Below are 21,323 nucleotides of genomic sequence, written 5' to 3' on the forward strand. Positions count from 1 at the left end.
CACATTCCTGTATCTAATGCAGCTATTTTTTTTTTCTTCTAATAGATGTGCTTAACAGGAGTTAGAGCCATTGTAGCAGCTAATGTTTGTGTGTGCCCCAAACCTTTTCCAGACCACATATTAGCAAACAATGAGGAGTCAATCCAAATGAGATCTCTATTTCTAATACACAAATACACTAAATCAGTTCAAAGAAATAATGTTAAAGAGTAATGGATTTTATGGTCCCAGTTCCATTCCTTTAGCTTTTAAATCTCATTAAAAAGTCATCAAAGCTCTTCAAAGCACACGGATTCATTTGACAATCTCATCCCAAAGTCTCTGAGACGGGAACAACACTCAAGTTGGACATCTTGATTTCCCAGTAGTCCTTTTACTTTGAAATCATTTCCAAAATAACCAGTGAAGAAATAAACAAATGATGATCAGATGGTATTCAGATTTTTATATGCTGAGAACTCAATGCCACTTCAAAGACCTGGGTTTCTGATCCCAGGCAAACAATTGAAAATGGGAGTTTTCTACACTATTCTCTCTGGATTGGTCTAAAAATCACCTTACGTCCTGTTAAAATGTTCCTTCCCATCCAGACACTTCCTGCGTGTTCCCTATATCTAACTGAAATTAAACTCATCTCAGTAAGTTTTTTTCCCTAGGAAACAGCTGTTCAATGCCTCTGACAGCCCTCCCCCCATTTTTCCTTCTGAATGACTCCACCCACTCCTCAGAAATCTGGAGTCAAACTGGGTGTGGTAGCACATACCTCTGATCCCAGTGCTAGGGAGGCAGAGGCAGGCCAGATCTGTGAGAGTTTGAGGCCAGCAGGGCTACTGTCCTAGTTTGTTTCTCCATTGCTGTAACAAAATATTCTGACTAATACCAATTTCGGAAGAAAAGGGTTTATTCGGCTTACATCTCCCAGGTCACAGTTCATCAGGGAGCCCAAGGTAGGAACTCAGGGTAGGAACCTGGAGGCAGGAGCTGGAGCCATGGAGGAATGCTGCTTACTGGCTTGCTCCCCTGGCCCCTGCTCAGCCTGAGGGGTGACACCACCCACAGTGGACTGGGCCCTCCCACATCACTCAACAATCAAGAAGATGCCCCACAGACATGGCCACAAGCCAGTCCTATGGAGGCAATTCCCCAACTGAGGCTCCCTCAACCCAGGTGTATCAAGTTGACACTAAAGTGATCCAGCACAGCTACATAGTAAGACTCTGTCTCAAAACAAACAAGCAAAACCCCAAGAAACAAACATCAACAAAATATATAAGCACAAAGAATCTGAAGTCCAACCATTGGTATTTCTCATGGACTCACATGAGCACTGGCAAGGACATTTATGTCCCTTTCGAGCCCTTTCAGATCTTGTCAGAACACAGACTTTCTGATAACCAACAATCTTTTCCAAACTTGCTTGTAGTTTTGAGACTTACGAAAAAACTAAGAATTTTGCCAAGAAGAGTATTTCTCTAGCATTAGAGTTTATAAAAACACTAGAAGCTAGGGAGCTAGCTCAGGTGGTAGCGTGATTGCTGTGTAAGCACGAGGACCTGAGTTCAATCCCCAGCACCCACATAAAAAGCCAGGTGAGGTGGAGCATGCGTATAATCTCAGTGCCGAGGCAGCCTCTTCAGGCTCACTGGCCAGTCAGCCCAGCCTTGTTGGTAAGCTTCAGGACCCAGTGAGAGAACCTGCTCAAGAAACAGGGTAGACCAGGGTTTGACCTCTGCTCTTCACATCTGCACACATGTGGCACCTGCACACATATGAACACACAGTGCCACATACACACAAACCACTGAGAGCTTATCACAGAGTGACAGATCCCGTGCTTATAGTTTCTGATTCATTCAGTTTGTTCATTTGTAGCAAATCCTTAGTTAATGTGGTTGCCTCTAATCCAAAGGTCATCTTTTGAGAGTCAGAATTTTACAACAGCATTCTTTTTCAAAAAAAAAATTTATTTTTGTGTGTATGAGTGTACTGTCTGCATGTACGTAAGTGCACCCATGCTGTGCAATGCCTGCAGAAGTCAGAAGAGGGCATTGGATCCCCTAGAACTAGAGTTACAGATGGCTGTTAGCCACCGTGTGAGTGCTAGGGCTTGAACTCGGGTCCTTTGCAAGAGCAGTCAGTGCTCTTAACTGCTGAGCCATCTCTCAGCCCCCAAAGAGCATTCTTAATCTTGGTTTCTCATTGGAAACAGCTGAGTCTTTTTATTTATTTATTTTTTTAAGAAACCTAATCATGAGCCCATCAGAGAAAATCAAGTGGTCTGGATGAGACCAGAATTTTCCTCAGGAGAAAGGTCACAAGACTGACTAGCAATTAATTATTTGGGAAAGTACCTAAATTTTAAATTCTCTTGGAAATGGCACTTAGATATCCAGGCTGTTCCCTTCCTTCCAAAGGCCAAAAAGCCCCTTCCACCATCTCCTGCATGAAGCTTTTAGAGGTGCAGGTCTGTGAGGAAAAGAACAGTGAGTCACTGAGAAGAGAGAATGGCAGCTTGGACGGAGAGGTGTTAGAAGTAAGGGGAGAGGCGCTCCAGAGATGGCTTACTTGGTGTGCAAGCCCAAGGATCTGAGTTGGGGGGTCTCCAGAATCTGTGTATTAAAAATGGGTGGGGGTGGTGGCAATGCATTCCTGTAGCCCCAGCACTGGTGGGGTGTAGACAGGCAGATTCCTCAAGCTCAGTGGCCAACCAACCTAGCTGAATCAATGAGCTTCGAGTTCAGTGAGAGCTCATGTCTCAGAAATAAGGGGAGAGAATGGTAGAGGAAAGAGGAAAGGCACCGGATGTCCTCCTTGAGCCTTCATTTCAGATATATGCACACACAGGAGCACACATGCTCACCAGACATCAAAGATACACACAGACACAGACACAGACACACACACACCCCTATGAAGGGACCAGCTCAAAGTTATTTCAATCATGGGAGTGAGAAATAATGAGTAAATTTTATAACATTTGCAAAGAAAGCAAAGTGTAATATAGTCCCAACTGTGTTTCATATCTCAAGTTCCCTCTAAGATCTGTATGTTGAAAGGCTGGGCCTCAGTCTGGCACTGCAGGGAGGCAGCAGAACTTTAAGAGGTGGTAGGAAGTTAGGTTACTGGGGATGTCACTGGGGATGTCACTGGGGGTGTCACTGGGGATGTCACTGGGGGTGTCACTGGGGGTGTGCCTTTGGAAGGGATTTTGAGACCTAGGCTCCTTCTTGTTTCTTTTTACTTCCAGCCACCATACAAGTGAGCAGCTTCCTTTACCACATGCTCCTACCATGACATGGTGAGTTGCCCCAGGCTCAAAGTAATGGGGCCACTGACCAGGGACCAGAACCTCCCAAAACATGAGTCAAAATATATATACCTTTTTCTTTTCTTGTTGGTTACTTCAAGCATTTTTTTCAAAGTAACAGAAACTTAATGGACAAAATCAGTTTGAGTTAAAAGTTTCTAGCAAATTGTATACAACACATGGTTATATAATTAAACAGAATGTATAAAAATACCAATGCAGAAAAAAACATTCAGTTGTTTATTTAAGGTGTATTCAAAGTGAGAGAAGCTGTGAACTGGCCTGAGCAAGTGACAGAGCAAGAACTCTGGCATATAGACTTTGGCTAACTGGTCTCACATTCTGTGTCTTAATAGCTTAAAACCCATTAATGCTTTATTTCTGAGATACTGTGGGAAGGCCTTCACAGCACTGGCCCATTAGGCCTAAAATGTCCTCATGGACTAGGCCGGTAGCTGATGCTAATTCTGGCTGATAATTTGTTCCTAAGACTCCATATTGTCAAGAATACCATGGCTGGGTTCTAAGACAGTATATGCTAAGCACAGAGGTGAAAATTATAGATCTTTTGAGATATAACATTCGAATCTCTACCCTGTGTTCATGAAGAACTACTGATCAAGAAGTCCAAGTGTCAGCCAATTGAAGGGGAGAGGAAGTAGACTGTACCTTTCCAGGGCAATCAATTTGCAGCTATGTTTAATCCAACAATCTTCCCTGTGACCATTATAAATTATTTACTCTTTTTTTGTTTCCTACGGGTTTGAGACCAGGATGGTGTCAACTAAATTAGGTTCAGTGTGCTATGGGAAATCACAGGTGCCTTTTCAATGAATTGAGAGGGTGGAGGAGGCATGGCCCTAGAGGGTCTTGGAGCTGTGACCTTGTTTTTATTTTCACTTCAAAACCAAGTGTGACTGGCAGTAGTGTTCTGAATCTAATGTTTGGAGCTGAGGTCATTCCTTTTTTGAGCCTGTTTGTTAGTTAAAGATGCAAGGAATGAGCAATTGCTTTATTTAGGACAGTAGACAATTCTGGATTGGAAACATTTTCTCTATAGCCTGTATAAAATCTGACAGTTTCAGGGGCTAGAGAGATGGCTCAGCGGTTAAGAGCACTGACTGCTCTTGCGGAGGACCCAGGTTCGATTCCCAGCACCCACATGGTGGCTATGAACCATCCTTAATTCCAGTTTCAGGGGAATCAGAAGCCCTCTTCTGATCTCCGTGGCACTGCACAACACAGGTGTACTCACATGCATACAGGCAATACACTCATACACATAAAATAAATATAATAAATAAAATATTTTTTAAAAATCTGACAGTTTCTTCCTTAATTCTCCCTCACAAAACTTGATCAGAGGTTGCTTAAGAAGAAAGTCAACTGGCATTCCCAGTGTCCTGCTGGAAATCCCCTCAGCTAGACCCACAAGTTCATCTTCATGTTCCATGTACTGCAGGTGATGGTTCGTTGAAATGTTTGTCCATGAAAAACAAGGGTACCATTTACATCCTCTAACAGCTATTTCCTCACTGACCCTCAGCCACCCGTAACACTTCATTTTTGCTGAACATCAATGCTAGGTGTTTTATTGTGTCAGCATCTCACCCCCAGGCACCAGTTTTGCCTTTGGTTGCTTTGTGTGTCAGCAAACCACAAATCTTGGTTTCTAGAAGTCCAATGCGCTATCCATTGTGCAACAGAGCCACCTAAATCTTGGTTTCTAAAATAACAATGCACTATTTCCCATGATTCTGTGGGATGATGAGCAGTTTTGTTCCACATGGTATCTGCTGGGATACAAGGACAGCTGGAAAGTCCAACATGCCATAGTCACAGGGATGGTACTTGGGCTGGCTGCTGACCCAGAGTACAATGTAGGCTTCAGACTGGGGCCCCACCAATGTCCAAACAGCTCCTTAGGCTTTCCCCCCAGCAAGGGGGCTAAATTATGAGAGGGAATGCTTCAAACACATAGATACTGAAGCTACAAGACTTAAGGCTCAGTCTTGGAAATCATGCCACACTATTTTTGCCTCATTGTGTTGGTCAAAAGATAGTAACAGGATCAGCTTAGCTTCAAAGGGCTGAGAGAAGGGGTAGATGGAAAGCGTAGCTAAGGTTTTATAGCTGTTTTTAATTTATCACGGGATTCCATGAACATTTGGGGAGGGGACAGCACCACAGAAAATAATTTTTTGACAGAAATAAGTTAATGAGCACAGGAGAGAACTGCTGTCTAGGTGAGGAAGGATGGTCAAATCAGGAGGAGCAGAGAAGCCAAATCAAGGCAGAAGAGAAGCAAATGTTTGTGAAGCATACAAATCAGAGTTTCACTGGAAGAAAGAAGCAGACATCATTGTCAAACAACAGAGAAACCAATCTGGATAGAGATAGGTAACAGTAATTCCTATATACAGAGCTGCACAGTGGTAATGAGTCTGCCAAGCAATCATAAATAATATACTAGTTATTAGTAAAATTGCTTTAACCATTTGAAGCTTCAGGAGACAGGGTCTCATTGTGTAGCCCAGGCTGGCCTGGATCTCATGATTCCCCAACCTCAGTCTCCTGAATGCTGGGATGACAGGTGTGTATGACCACATGCACTCTAAAATACCTTTTAAATGAAACTTGTAGCTGTATTATTAGAATATTAACTCCAAATCCTAAGTTAATAGTGGCTGGATAATCCTTTTTTTTAATTTTATTTACTATTTTTATTTTATGTGTTGAGTGTCTTGCCTGCCTGTGTATAAGTGCCCGTGTAATGCCTGTGGAGGTTAAGAAGAGAGCACTGGATTCCCTTGGCACTGGAGTTACGGATGGTTATTAACCATGATGTGGGTGCTGGGAAACGAACCCAGGTTCTCTTGCAAGAGCAGCCAGTGCTCCTAACCACGGAGTCATCTTTCCAGCCCTATGCTCGGATAATTCCTATAGAAAATGTAAAAATAAGAAGGAAAACTCAAGAGGTGCCTTCATCACCTCTTACTTTTTCAATATATTTTCCTGACCAACTTCCCACAAGCCCCTAGTATGAAAGTCATAGTAGGGCAGGGTCGTGCCAGGCCCTCTGCAGTCTCCTGTGAACCCCACACTCTCCTTTTTGATACTACGCAGAGAGCAACACACGTCACTTAGTAACACTCTTCACAGAACAGAGTCACCTAGACTATTTAATCCAGGAAGGCACTATAGAAACACAGTTCACTCTTTATTGTATAAATAAGGAAACACGTTCAGAAGAGTTAAGTAGCTTTGCTACAGCCATCAACGTAACAGAACCTGGGTTATGGCTAAGGGTGTAATTTGAGGAAAAACTACAAGCTTGAAAACACTAATAATAGGTCTTCCTTGGAAACATGAGACTGTAAATAAATACAGTCAAGGAAACATTTATGTTATCATTATTTTAAAGTGTTAATAAAAACGAGATTCTAGCCCAGGACAAACCAGTATCTTGAGAAATACTTAAAAGCATGATCTAACCACTCATCTTAACATTTATGTATTCAATTATGGAAAGCAAGGCACTACAAAAGCATAGCAAGGAAGGCCGGGGGCTTGTCTCTGCTTTCCCAAGGCTGCAATCCTGCCGTAGAGAGAAGACATTCATAGCTGAAAGTGGCCAGATGAGCAGGAGAATGGGACAAACCTAATAAATGCCATGTTTGGCTCTCATAAATAAGATGCATGAAGTGAATGGACGGAACATTCCTGAGCGGTAGCACCAGTGACAGAAAGATCACGAGGTTAGTCTGCTCATGCAACAGATACATGTAATGCCTGTTATGTATCAAGAGTTCTAAGTCTTAGGGAAGTACAGGTGCTCAGGACAGTAAGTTGTGAATGCAGCTTAGTGGGAGAGCACGTGCCTAGCATGTGCAAGATCCTAGGTTCAATCCTCAGTACTAAAAAAAGAGACAGATAAGGTCTCCGGCCTTATGTATTTTACTGAGTGGGGAGGGAGGAGACAACACCAAGTACGATCAGAAACAACGTGAAAACTATAAACCTCCAAAGGATGGCTTCTTTGGAGGACAGTCATTAGAATGGAGTTAAAATAGAGTAAGTCAGTCAGTCATTCCAGGCAGAGGAGCAACAAACTTTGGGATGTATGGAGATCAGAAAGGAGAGCATTCTGGCTAGAACATCAGGAGCCTGGGGCAAGGAGAAGACAGCGAGCCAAGGCCAAGCAAGGCCAAAAATTTGAATAGGAAACAATCCAGGAGTGATAGGTCAGATGCAGCAGAGTGGCAAAATCTGTCAGCTTTAAGTAAAATCACAGCCAGCTCAACAGATCTGCATGTAGAAGACGACATACCTATCAAATCAATGGCTTATTACCTTTATCTAGGAAAGACGTATTCTGCATGTAGTAGTGACAGACCCACTGTCCTCACCACTGAGTGCCTTGGACCACATGTTCAGAGATGGGTGACATTTTTAAGACAGGCTGTATTCATTACTCTGGAGAGAGTCATGATGCTTGACACGGTGGGTGCATTTGCCTTTCATCATGTCAATGTCAAAAACTCTGCCACGGAACTAACTCAAGATTAATCTTCCACAGTTACAGAAGAGGAGTAAAGTCTGTGAGAAGCAAAAATGTGTAGAACCTGACTTGCTCATTCAAGGCCAGTGTGGCTATCATATATAAACATGGCAAATGGATTGAATGAAGTAGCCATCTTAGGGCTGGAGATGGAGCTCAGTTTACAGAGTAGTTACCTAGCTTGCACAAAGCTGGGTTGGATTTCCAGCAGTGCATAAATTGGGCATGGTGATGCATATCTGTAATCTTGGAAGGAGGCAGGAGGATCAGAATTTCAAGGCCATCCTTGCTATATAGTGGGTTCAAGACCAGCCTGAGATATGTGACAGTCGGTCTCAAAACCAACAAATCAATAAACAAAGGCAGCTACCTTATCCCCAGGTCAGGAATTTAGTTTGGGGCTCTAAGTCTCCCATAGACATTTTTATAACCGTAAGATCTTTAATGGTAAAAAAGCAACATATCAAACACACATATTTCTGTTTACAAAACCCACAAAGGAGAGGAAGATGACATTTTAATTAAAATAACACAGGTTTAAATTTATGCTTAACTAGTTTAAAAATATCAAAGTGATTTTCCTAAAAACATCTGCAAGAATAGTAATGACTTTCCGTATTTTCTTTTTGCCCCAAGCTACCAACATAATTGTAATAATCTGTGCCATGTGTTCACAACTGAAAACGTTCATCTTACCCTATGAATGCTGGTCAACCAGAAACTTTGCAATTAGTTTCAATCTGAGGAATTCCTACAGAGAAACCATAAGCATATTGTCATATTTTATGCATCGCGGGACTGCAAGATCATTTATCCACTTAAAAGGTTCTAGAATTTCCAACATACATAATAAGTGTATGAAACATTACAAACCGTAACTATAAAAAAGTGAGTTAGTTTTTCCGATCTCTTGGCAGAGGGGTTAGCTAGTGCTCAGGGAGAGAAACAAATCACAGTCTCATCACATGCTACACATTTGATCTCATTACAACAGCAATTCACAAGGCACAAAATGTGAACAAGTTTTTAACAGAGAATGAAGAAGTATTATATCTGTACTATATTTGTATGTTTTATTTTTACAAATAAAAGCCCAATAAAAATATCTGTGCTTCTTAGACTAAACAGGGAAAACATGGGAGGAAAGGAATTAACATTTGAGATAGATTCCTCTGTTGTTTTGTTGCTTCCTGACCTGTAGTAAAATTCGATGGCATAATTCCGAGGTTTCCTGTTGCCCCTTACAGACTTCCTGATGTTAAAGTTCTCTAAGTATGATTTATGATAGATACATACTGTGTTTCCTAGTTTTAAAAAATTCCCTGTTTATTATCAATAATGGCAGGAACATCTCTGTACTCTATTCATATGATCCCTCCTTCCCTCCACCCCTCCCTTTCTTCCTTTTTCTGGGTACTGGGGATTGAACCCAGGGCCTTGTGTGAATGTTAAACAAGTACTCCACTATTGAGCTAGATCTTCATCTTCAGCTCTGTTCATATGATTTCTTTTGTATAGATTTCCAGAACGAGAGCACTAGGTCAAAACGAAACCTTTAAAGTTGCTTATATATGTCAATTAATTTTCCATCCCAAAGTTACACCAGTAATCGTTCTGGTAGAGCATCAGTTGCACTGTGAAGAGATTAGGAATTATCACGGAAACTCCACAAAAACCCTTCACTGATTCCATACGTGAAAAAGAACCTTCTATTGCTTTACTTTGCATTTCTTTGAGTGAGGTTGACCATTTCCCTCATGCTTATTAACAAATATCATTCCTCTTTATAAAATTTTACCTAAAGCAGAGGGACATCTTGCTGAGAAGCTGTAAAAGTAGACTTAATAAAAGCTCTCACAATGACTTCCTGTCATCTCATGGTGAAGCCACTGCTGCCAACTAAAAACAGCGACAACATGATGTGGCTCAGCTCTTCATCCAGGCTAAACAAATCATTCAGACTAATTTTAGAAACTGTAGCCAAAGTTATCTTCTTTTTTCCTCCTCAGCAGAACACAAAAGTACCGAGCTGGAAGAATGAAATGTGAAAACCCTAAATGGCAACGTAGCTCAGAATAGAATAAATCATCCACATTAGGCAGGATAGAGAGGACAAAGGCTGTCACAGCAATTCTGACAGGCCAGCTGTGGAGACAGGTGGCTGTGTCTCTGCTTTCCAGCTTGCTATGCTAACGAGTGTTACCAAACTAGCATCATCTACCCCCTCAAAGGCAGAGGCAGAACATGACACATGTGCATTTTAACTTAAAAAAGTCAGTCTCATGACAACCTAAGAACGGATTCTGGCAGATGGGAAGATCACAAGGCTGAGACTGAGCATTCCCTCTGCCTTCAAAGAGCTCCTGTCAGAAGGTTCCTTTATGGGACATAGAAGAAAATCCCAGGTGACTGAGGATTAAGGAATAATAGGGGATGGCCAGCTTCCTGAAAAACAAAAGGCCTCAAAGATTTGATTGCAAAAGTGGACAGGTCTGGACACTCCTGCTCCTTTTGGTCAGTAGAGATGGCAGGCGTGGACATAGTAAACTCCTGTGTCATGGGATAAGGAGCAACCACAAAGCTCTGGAATCTCAAAATGGCTTCCACTTGCATTAATTTGTCTTATAGTGACCGGTACAGAAGAAAATCATATGAGAAATGACCTAGCAAAAATCAAGACCCTCTCTTGTCTTTTTTTTTTTTTTTTTTTTTTTTTTTTTTTTTTTTTTTTGTAATGTTGGGGATCAAACCCAGGGCCGTGAGTGTGCTAGGCAAGTTCTCTACCACCAAGATACAATCCCAGCCCAAAGCCAAGAATCTCCCTGGATCTGTAACAGAAACACAGTCCTGTGACATCACTCTGCAAGTCTGTTCTGGTTTTCTAAAATGTTGGGGCTCTAACCCAGGGCTTTGAGCATGCTAGGCAAGTGCTCTACCACTGAGCCACATCCCTAGCCTAAAGCCATGTCTCTCCATGGATCTATAACAGAAAGACAGTCCTATGGTATCACTCTGCAGGCCAGTGATGACAACAATCACTGCATTAACATACTCTGTCTTGTGTAATCCATGTTCCAGGTTTGGTTATATAAAATAAGACTTCTATTTCATTGATTTGAAAAATTCAAAAGCAAAGACTTAAAAGGGAACATTCTATTTTATCACCTGTCTCACTGTGGGATCCTATGGTATCCCCTCAGTGAACCGCTCTGACTCCAAGGCTGAACTCCTGGATCTTTGGTCAGTCCTCCTGAGCCAAGTTTACAAATATTTCTTTCATACTGCTTTATGGCATATGTTAAGCTATTGCCCCAAATTCCTTGAAGGCTAAAGCAGTTTCTTACTTATCTGTATCCAGGGCTAGATGATAGAGGATTGAAAGTGACCACAAGATAAGGAATCTGGCTGCTATTTCTGGTCAGTTGAGAGCCTGAGAACAGACAAGAGGGGGAACTAGAGGGGCTTTTTTACTAGGTTTTCCTACACAGCGCTTAGCTACTCTGTTTGAAAACGCTGTAAACAAATACTTATGGAAGAAGAGTCTGCAATGGCATTGAACCTTTAGCCTGGCCAGAGCAACAAGTGATTAGCTCACCTAGGGTGGCCCCATGGTCTGGCCTTGTCTCTGAACGCATGACACCATGACTACACCTGATTTCATTACTCAGTCAGGAACCAAGAGAATGGAGAAGGCTTGACTCCAGAACAATCTGGGAGCAGAACCTGTGTATAAAGACCATGAGTCTGGCCATGAGAGGGGTGGGTCACAAGAGAGCCGAGGGCATTTTCATCACCCCACAGCAGACGCAGAGATCAGAAGCAGAGGCTACGCCTTTGGCCTTCAGGAAGAATAACTGCCACGTTACCCACTGAACATGACATCTCACAATCCGCATGCAGAATTGCTGTCAAACTCAGCTTGACAGGCTGTATTATAATGACTGCAAGTCATTTTAAATCAGTGACAGACCATTGGATAAATGTCGCAGCATTCCTAAATGACCTTAATAGATTATTGAGTAAGGATTTCAGTCATTCTTTTGCATGAGTTGACCCTATGATACAAGAAAAATGCGGAGATGAAATCAGGTTATCTATCACACTAGAATGTTATGCATCAGGCTCTGCTATCCCTACTTACTAGCTTGTCGTCTTCCCTCAATACCACAGACTGTGGGAGGGCAAGGACTGTTACTGTCTTCTCAAGTTCTGCCACATATTAGTTTCTCCACAATATAATCTCTCAACCCTGGGAGGTATGACCAGGTTGACAATATTTTACTGCATGTTCTTGGATAATTTTAGTCTCTTAAAGTGAATCACTTCTGACCATTGTGAAGAATGCTGTCTTGTATGACACACTTGATACCATGCCAGACATTTTATCAAATGCCTTGTGCTGCAAATGAGCCTAATGTTTAGCTTGAGCTAATTTCTAACCATGGAATACCAAAGTTTAATGATCCTCTACTGTTAAATGGCCACAGAACACAAAAGTTAAAAACACAAAGTTAAAAGAGAGGATCTCATGTAGCTCACACTGGCCTTATACTTGCTAAGTGACCAAGAATGGCCATGACCTCTGGATCCTCCTGGGATTGTAGGATTTACCAAACTTTACCATGCTTGGTCTATGTAGTGCTGAGGACTGAACCCGGGGCTTCATGCACGCTAGACCAACACTCAACCAACTGAGCTATATCTCCAGCCCATAAAAGATATTTAAAATGAGCACTGCCACCTATTGCCCAAACTGCCACGCCTCCTGCCTCTTGCAGCATTCACGAAACACTGATATTATATTGCTGTTAAACTGCATCACAAATATCTGGTGAAGTGCCTTCCTGCCTCAGCCTTTGTGTTCTTAGAACTAAGAACTGAGTGTATAGAACAGGAACTAACATAAATTATCTACTGTGTGGAAAGGGGTGATGGAAGATGGCAAGGCACGGGACCTGTGTACTGGGTACTTGGTGAGGTAGGTATAGAACTCTCAGCTCTAAAGATGAGAAAGCTAAGGATCAGAGAAACTCAGAAACTTGCTCAATCAACTTCAAAAGCAAACCCCAGCTCTGACTAAGAGCCATCTGTTACATGGCCTCTCCAAAAGCTATACAAAAAGGAGAGAATATGAATCTCTCTCCTTTAAAAAAAAAATCTACGATGGGATCTGGAGAGATGACTCAGCTGTTAAGAGCACTGGCTGCTCTTCTGGAGGACCCGGGTTCAGTTCCCAACACCCACAGTACAGCGAACAGCCACCCATAATTCTAGATCCAGGGAATCTGATGGCCTCTTCTGACCTCCTCTGACATGGCACAACATGGGTACGCTTACATACATGCAGGCAATACACTCACATACATAAAATAAAAATAATAAAATAATAAATAAGAATATTTTAAAAAATCTACACTGCATCTCTGAAAAAAGAGGAAATTTACAAATGAGATCTACGTTGTTTTTCCTGGCTTGGTGCTCAGCCTTGTGTCTAGCAAAACAGAACCAACAAGAGCTTCTCCTTCCATCCTGCCTGCCTGTTAAGTAATTAAGATTGACATGATAAATAGCCAGAGCCAGGATGCATCCTACTCACACAACCTTATACAGAGAAAACATCTACCCTCCAAGTTAATAAGATGAATAACTTGTTTAATCTGTATTGAAATGATAGTGTGTTTCATAGCTTTTCTTCCTGGTATCCCTCCTTAAAATGTGGTTAAGATAACTTAGTCCCATGTCACCTAAGTCTGAACTTCTTTTTGAATGGCTTAATAAAGGAACATCACATGCCTAGTTCTTACTGTAAAACTCTGAAGAACATTGGGAGCCTTGGGAGCAGAATGGCTACGGTGTTCTCACTTGGTCATTTCCATCGGCTAGAAATTTCCATCCTTAGCTTTGGTAAGCTAAGGGTCAACGGTCTCACCTATAAAACAGTAACAAAGATGGGCTTGTACCTAATGGAACTATCTTGAGAATTAAATAAAGCAACTGTTACTCAAATGCTTAGCACAGGAGTAAGTACAAAGTAACAAAGTACTTTATTGACAGAATAGTAGCTTTACCAAAGATTAATCTTTTAAAAGGTTGGTTTCAAGAACTGTCCTGTTAGAAGTAGGACTTGACCTTAGGGAGTTTGGTTTTCCATCTAAGCTAGTGACTTCCAAGATATGCTATGACTATAGTTACCAGAAAATGTTATGAAGTAGAAATAAAAACAACACACTGTGATACAACATTTAAAAAGAGCTAACTTGTACAAGTCAATTCTACTTTTTGATTCAATGCCTATTTTCCCAGCCCAGATTCCTGTTGCTGACAGTAAGATATGGCCAGTCTCTCCCAGGCAAAGTGATGCATTAAACATCTAACATCAAGGGGGAAAGAAATCTATAATCAGGGGCAAAGGAGATTGATCAGCTGATAAAGTACAGCATGAGAGCTGAGTTCAGATTCCCAGCACACATCTCTGATCCCAAAACTGGGGAGGCAGCAGACAGGAGGATCCCTGGGGTTTCCTAGCTGGCCAGTCTAGCTGAACTGGTGAGCTCTAGGTTCAGAGAGAGATCCCGTCTCAAAAAATACAACAGAAAGTGACTGAAGAGGACACCCAACACAGACCTCTGGCTTCCACATATACACACTATACTTACACACCTCTCTAAAAAGCACCACCCCCCAATTCTCATCATGATGACACAACATGATGTGCTTAATGCCACTGGAAAATCTAGTGACTACTGAAGTAAATGTAAAATCATATCTTTTCTAAAATAACCATAGAAACATCTACATGTTTAAAAACTGATTAACAGCTTTAGATGGATTGGAACTTCTTGTTAGTCATTTTGTACTAAGAGGGCACGCTATTAGCAAGTGTCAAGGACAGTCTAATGTATGTAAAGGCTGGATGGCAAAGTCACAATACAGAGGATAGAGGTGTGTGTGTGTGTGTGTGTGTGTGTGTGTGTGTGTGTGTGTGTATGTATGTTGGGAAGTGGTTAAAAGACAATGATCACGATTCTTGGCTTTAAGGATTGCTGACCTACTTATTAGGTGATTACGTGAAATACATAGATCAGTCAATGAATCCCTGAGATTTTCATACTAACAAACCCATTTTTGTAGGGATGCCTTATGGTTGTTGCTTCCTTGCTCTCTGGAGATGTGAGGTTGAGACTCTTCCCTAAAGCAAGAATGGATAAAGGCAGTGAGGCACATGAAATGAAAATTAATAATAAACAGCTGCTCCATGTGTACACACAACTATATTAAACTGTGTGGGAATGAAATAATGTGGTTAGAAGGTTCAAATGAGGAACCTAACTATCCCTGAGGTGTAGGAAAGGGCCAATACCTACCTGCTTTCTTTCTAAGACATATCACTTATTGATAGTCTATATAAGAAGACTGCAATGGAGGGTGATGGGAGAGCAGCTCTCTGGCCGCTCCAGCTTGCTGCTTTACTTCCTAGGCAGAATGGATCATGCATTTTGATCACAGAGCGACCATGGAGGTCACGTGAGAAGAGCTCGAACAGGCTCCCTGGGCTACTCAGTCCTCACCAGGTAGGTTCTAGCAGCCTTATACTTCCTCGTGGTTCCTGGTCACACATTTTGCTGACCACAGGTGTGAGGGTGAGAATCTGAACCGCATGCTACTAGAGTTTGTGCAAACACAGGGCTCTCTTACACAAATTTCTCTTACTTGGTCATGCTATCCAGCCATTTTTGATGGAGTATTATGGAGAGATCACTGACCCCCTGCCCTGTAAACAGTCTGGAGCTGCTAAAGGCAAGAACAAACCACTCAATTTTTATTTATAGATGCCCATTTTTTTGTATTTTTTTTAAAAAAATTTATTTATTATTTTTATTTTATGTGTATGCATGTAGTATACCTGTGTCGTGCAAGATAAGTGCACCCATGTTGTGCAATGCCCGCAGAGGTCAGAAGAGGCTGTTGGATCCCCTGGAACTGGAGTTACGGACAGTTGTTAGCTGCCATGTGGGTGCTGGGATTCGAACCCAGGTCTTCTGCAAGAACAACCAGTGTTCTTAATTGCTGAGCCATCTCTCCAGCCCCGATGGCCATGTTTTTTTATCCCTAAGCCCTAGAGGCCAAATGCTGACTCAATTTGGTGCCCCTCACGTCTCCTCTTCCTCACCAGTGGCTAGCTTACCACGTGGCAGTGTGGCATGTGTGCTGGAGTGTGTCCCAGGCCTGCTTCCATTGCCATCTGCACGGGCTCCACTCCAGGCCTCTTTTTCTCAGCTTTCAAATATAGTTTTACTGGCCTAAGAGTTGATATTAATGGTAAAACAAATATTGTGAAAACACTTTGAAATCATGACAGCGGCAAATGTAAAGGGGAACTCCATAAAGCAAGCCAATGCTTTGGCTGGTGACTGATTTAAGGGGAGGATGGCTTTGGCATGCAATCTTAGATGGAAACAACATAACTCAGGAAATGAGTTTTATTTACATTCACTTTGGTTCCAAGGAAACAAAAACAGCAAATGTTCCAAGGTCACTGACACCCTATAACATTTAAGCCTTCCCACAAAGCCAAAGGGAGCTTTGAAAAAAGCCCCGAGACCCAGGGGTCCAGGTAGGAGATTCCTGTTCTCTTTTCCAGGGTGGTTAAAATAGCAACCTGAGTAGAAAGTTCTCCGGATCTACCTTGTAATAATGGATGGACAGTATTACTAGATGGACTAGTGAATGGATAACAGACCAACAGAACAAACAAAATCCACCAGCTCCTGCTCGCAATGCAGCTCGCCTACCTGCTGAACCAACTGCTCATTTCATTGTCTCTATTTTCCCTGGAAGAAAGTGTGGGAAGTGAGAAACAGGTCAGTTAAGAAAGAGCAAGCAGTTAGGTCATTTAGGTTTCACCTGTTGACATTCAATCACTGTCTCACATTTCCAAGGTGAATGGGGCTGCTGGGGGTCAAAATCCCCGTTGCCCTTTGCTCCTTTGCTGGAACAGAGAAAATGTTTGGTATATATTTGAGTAAACATGATGTCTTTTTTTTTTTTTTAACTGATACAATTTCCTCTGGCATCAACTAGATATCTTGCAATTTAGTTCTATTTTCTATGCTACCAATTAAGAGTTAGCATCTCACTCTATAGGCATATGGACCTGTTTCCGTCCAGGCTTTGGATGGTATCCCAGCTACCTGCACTTTTGCCTGGCTTGACTATAAATGTGGGCATTCCCACCCCTACTCTTCCATGTGACAATTCACTAGAGTGACTCCCAGAACTCAGGAGCCAAGTTCAGTTACTAGTATAAAGGATACAACTCAGCAGGAGCCAAAAGGAAGAGATACATAAAGCAAAGTACTAGGATATGTGTGTATGTGTGTGTGTGTGTGTGTAAAGACACTTTCAGGGATCACCAGTCTGGAAAAGCGACCTGAGGATTTTTCTGGAGATTTCGTTATACAGTAATGATTAAATTGGGGGCCACCAGTGATTGAAAACTTCCAGTTGAGACTGCCAACCCTAGAGTCACATGGTATATTCCTCTATGACAAGCCCTTATGCTGAAGGCTCAGTCTGAGTCAATTCATTAGCACAAACTCATGGATAGTTGAAAGGGGCTTAACACAACAATAAACAATGCTCCCACCAAAAAATCTAGGAGTTTTAGGTGCTCTATGCCATGAAACTGAGGCCATGACCAAATATCTATTGCTTATTATACCACACATAGCCTGGGCTATATAGGATACCTCCCAGAGGGCCAATTCTTATTCAAAATGGCTGTATCTGGAACCAGTACCTAGAACTTCACTTGGAAGGTGAAACTCACCTTCAAGGCTTAAAACAAGGTAGCCAATTAAATCAGTGATGTTTTGAGTCTAAGACTTACAAAGGTGCTTTGTAAGCGATTCTTTCCTGTGACACCCTGACCAAGTTTTATCACCACAGGTTCTTGTAGCTCCCTGTCCCTTCCATCCATAACCTTTAATTATCCACCTATAAGTAGTCACTCCATTAAGAGATTTTTTTCTCCCATTAAGCAGTAAGTTCTGTGAGGTCTAGTCTGTATACATTATGCTGATCAGTGCATCCCAGGGCTTAGCATGCAAAAACAGCAATTGCATATTAATGGAACAGATAAAAGAGTTAAAAATCAAAACCCACAACTTCTTATTCTCCCATCATCACCTTCCATTTATCAAATTCCATGAGCTAGGCAGAGGTCTGGGCCCAATCCTTTAGAGGGGACTAAAGACTCCAGTGAACATCCCGTCATCAGGAAGGGGGAAGTGGCTCAGGCTCATCAGGAAGAATAATTTGGGGCATGTGGGAGCACATGAATACACTGGGATAAGACAAGGCTTCTAAAAGAATCCACACAAAACTAAGAATTGGAGGCAGAAGGTCTGCATTCTGAAGAAGGTGGCAGGCAGCGTCTGCACAGAAGGTTGACTTTCTGCTCCGCAGCTCAGCAGGAATTGAGCTTCACATGAAGAAACCAAGTTCTCTCTGGAAACCTCAGAGTTTTGATGGCTTTCTGTGAGACAGAAGTCACATTCCCCATTTGGAAGTTTAACACATGACTTTTAAATGGGGGCTGGGCTTTGTCATGGCTGAGGGACACATTTACACGTAACACACATGGTCTCATGTTGGTGCCTGAAGTCTCTCCTTTGTATCCAGAAGATGAATCTATGGCTATTTCTTAGCAACCAAATTCGAAAGGCAGAAGGATTGTGCCAAGAAAGCTAATGGTGTGTTTTTACTCTCACCCCCTACAACCCACGCAAAAGAAATATTTCCCTATTTATATGTGACAACACCATCTGTTTTTATTGTAGGGTTCCAGCCATTCAGGAAATGTAACCACTGAGTTAGTTGAAACAGAGGCAGAAATGGAGAGGGCCATATCTGTCACCAACTTGTGCCATACCCCAAGATGGGGACACCAAGAGACAGTGAAAAAAAATGCCACATTTCACATCTGTTTTGAAACCACATCAACTAATCAGGACCAGGTTTCTTCTGGATGCAAAGTGTTGTCTCAGGGGATGGAATAGCCTTGACTCAGACCTGAGCCTTAAAGGGAGCTTGTGCTTTGGTGAAAGAAGGCACAGGACAAAAAAATGAAGCAAACTGATACATAGTTGTCTTAAGGCAACATCAAGTAAAGAAATAATAGTCACTGCATCTGGGTGGTAAGTTGGACTAAGAAAGGTACGGAACATCTGCGAGTAGAGATGAAGGGATAAGGAACAGGACGGAGGCCACTCATAACAGGGCATAATAGTTTTGTGAAGGAAAACAGTTAGGAGTTAGGAGACAGGAGTTAACAGACATGGTGCACTAGAATCTCAGATAGAGATAAGAATGGAGAGGAGATTAGGGTCAAATATTAAATAAAGCCTCAAACGTTGGGATAAAGATTTTTCAGGATGTAATCCAGGCCCAGAGTCTAATAGGTATCTGGGCAATTATTACTTAGAGATGTGAAAATACCATTTTGGGAATTAAAAAAAGACTTTCATAAACAGAAAAGGATTTAGACTTGATCTAAATGTAGTAAGAAGTCATTTAATGATGCAAAACTATCTTTAAGAACGAAACTATGTTTGAGAATGATGGAAAAACTATCTGCAAGAACATATTATATTTCAAGGAAATTAATTTGAAAACATTACCAGAAATTCAATGGTAAAAATCTGGTACTGAGAGCAGGGCGCCTCATTTTATATTAGAATACATATCTGATGACTTCAAGAAATAAAACATAAATGGACTTCAAAATTAAAATTCCAAGTAGAAAAATCATGATGCTATAAGGAAAATCAAATTTCCAGATTAGTCTGTTAAATGATACAATGAGACAAAGCAATTAGATTTTGAGGAAGCAGGCTTTTCCTGAAAGTCTTAACTTTTTCCAAAGAGAAATGAATTTGATGAGTGGTGTTTTAAACTAGATGGTACCTGAATACTCTGATAAAATTAAATATTTTTACTGTAAAAATATCACTTTAGAACTCATAGCCAAATAGTTCACATAATGCTATAACATGCAAGAACCATCATTTAAAACATACACATGAAAAGGTACTAGACCTATCACTGGCCATGTTAAACCTACTCTATATAAGTAAGGTATGAACTTAACATAATGGGCCCTTAGTCATTGGAAAAATTAGGCATTATGTCACTCACCATGCAATCAAATCTCTGTTGAAAATCAAATTACAATTACTATAATTATGGACCAACATTTTATTTGTTTCACAACTGGTGCCTAATCAAACAGTTCTGTGGAAGGGGTGATTTCACCACAGGGCAACTTAATTAATCTCATTGCCAATGAAGTTTTTTTTTTTCAGTTTAAGCAACTGGGGTTGGAGAGATGGCTCAGTCACTAAAGCACAGTCTATGAAGCTTGAGGGCCTGGCTCCCCAGCATCCATGTAAAAAAGCCAGGAACAGAGGGGTAGTCTGGAATCCCAGTGATGGGAAAGGCAGAGACAGAGACAGGAGGCTCCTTGGGGCTTTCTGATCAGTCTGTCTAGGCAAACAGTGAGTTTTAGGTTCAGTAGAGAGCCAGTCTCAAAAAGTAAGGTGGAGAGCTATGCTGAAGACGCTGGACATCAACCTCTGGCTTCATCCACCTGCATATATGTGGAGACACACTCACATGACATACATGCACATAACATGATGAACACATGTACATATACACCAAGAGTTTAAGCAACTGGTTTATGAGTTTAAGTGATAGAAAAAAATTTTTTTTCTTACATGACATACATGCACGTAACATGATGAACACATGTACATACACACCAAAAGTTTAAGCAACTGGTTTATGAGTTTAAGTGATAGAAAAAAATTTTTTTTCTATAAAAATTACTGTATGGGGAGCTGGAGAGATGGCTCAGTGGTTAAGAGCACTGGCTGTTCTTCCAGATGATCTGAGTTCAATGCCTAGTAATCATGTAGGATGGTTCATAACTGCCTTTAATTCCAGCTCTGGAGGGATCAAATGTTTCTCGGTTCTATGGGTACCTGCACTCATGTGCACATACATCGGCCCCCAATACACTCACCCATATACACATAATTTAAAAAGTAAAAATAAGGGGGCTGGAGAGATGGCTCTGCAGTTAAGAACACTGGCTGTTCTTGCAGAAGACCCAGGTTCGAATCCCATCACCCACATGGCAACTAACAACTGTCCATAACTCCAGTTCCAGGGGATCCAACAGCCTCTTCTGCGTCCATGGGCATTGCACAACACAGGTGTACTTATTTACATGCAGGCAATACACACATACACATTAAAAAAAAATTTAGTGACTTATTTTAGCAATAGATTTTGGTAAAAGACACTGTTAACATCACATTGATGGTTAGCTTGCAACTTTGAAATCCTCCAAAAACCAAACAAACCCCACAAAGTAAAATAAAATACCCA

General features: G+C 41.5%; 1 protein-coding gene across 4 annotated transcripts in view; it reads right to left on the bottom strand.

Annotated features, from left to right (window-relative positions):
• Positions 1–21,323, bottom strand: part of Lrrc8b (leucine rich repeat containing 8 VRAC subunit B) — a 71,937-nt gene that overhangs the window by 17,901 nt on the left and 32,713 nt on the right. Inside the window, exon 2 of one of the 4 annotated variants that reach the window (XM_029555266.1) lies at positions 8,565–8,619. The exons of the other annotated variants lie outside the window; for them this stretch is intronic. The gene's annotated coding sequence lies outside the window, so the exon portion shown is untranslated. The remainder of the gene's footprint in view (positions 1–8,564; positions 8,620–21,323) is intronic. 4 annotated transcript variants of the gene reach the window in all.

This window comes from Nannospalax galili, unplaced genomic scaffold (assembly GCF_000622305.1).
Source record: "Nannospalax galili isolate Female #2095 unplaced genomic scaffold, S.galili_v1.0 scaffold1646, whole genome shotgun sequence".
NCBI classification, from domain to species: domain Eukaryota; kingdom Metazoa; phylum Chordata; class Mammalia; order Rodentia; family Spalacidae; genus Nannospalax; species Nannospalax galili.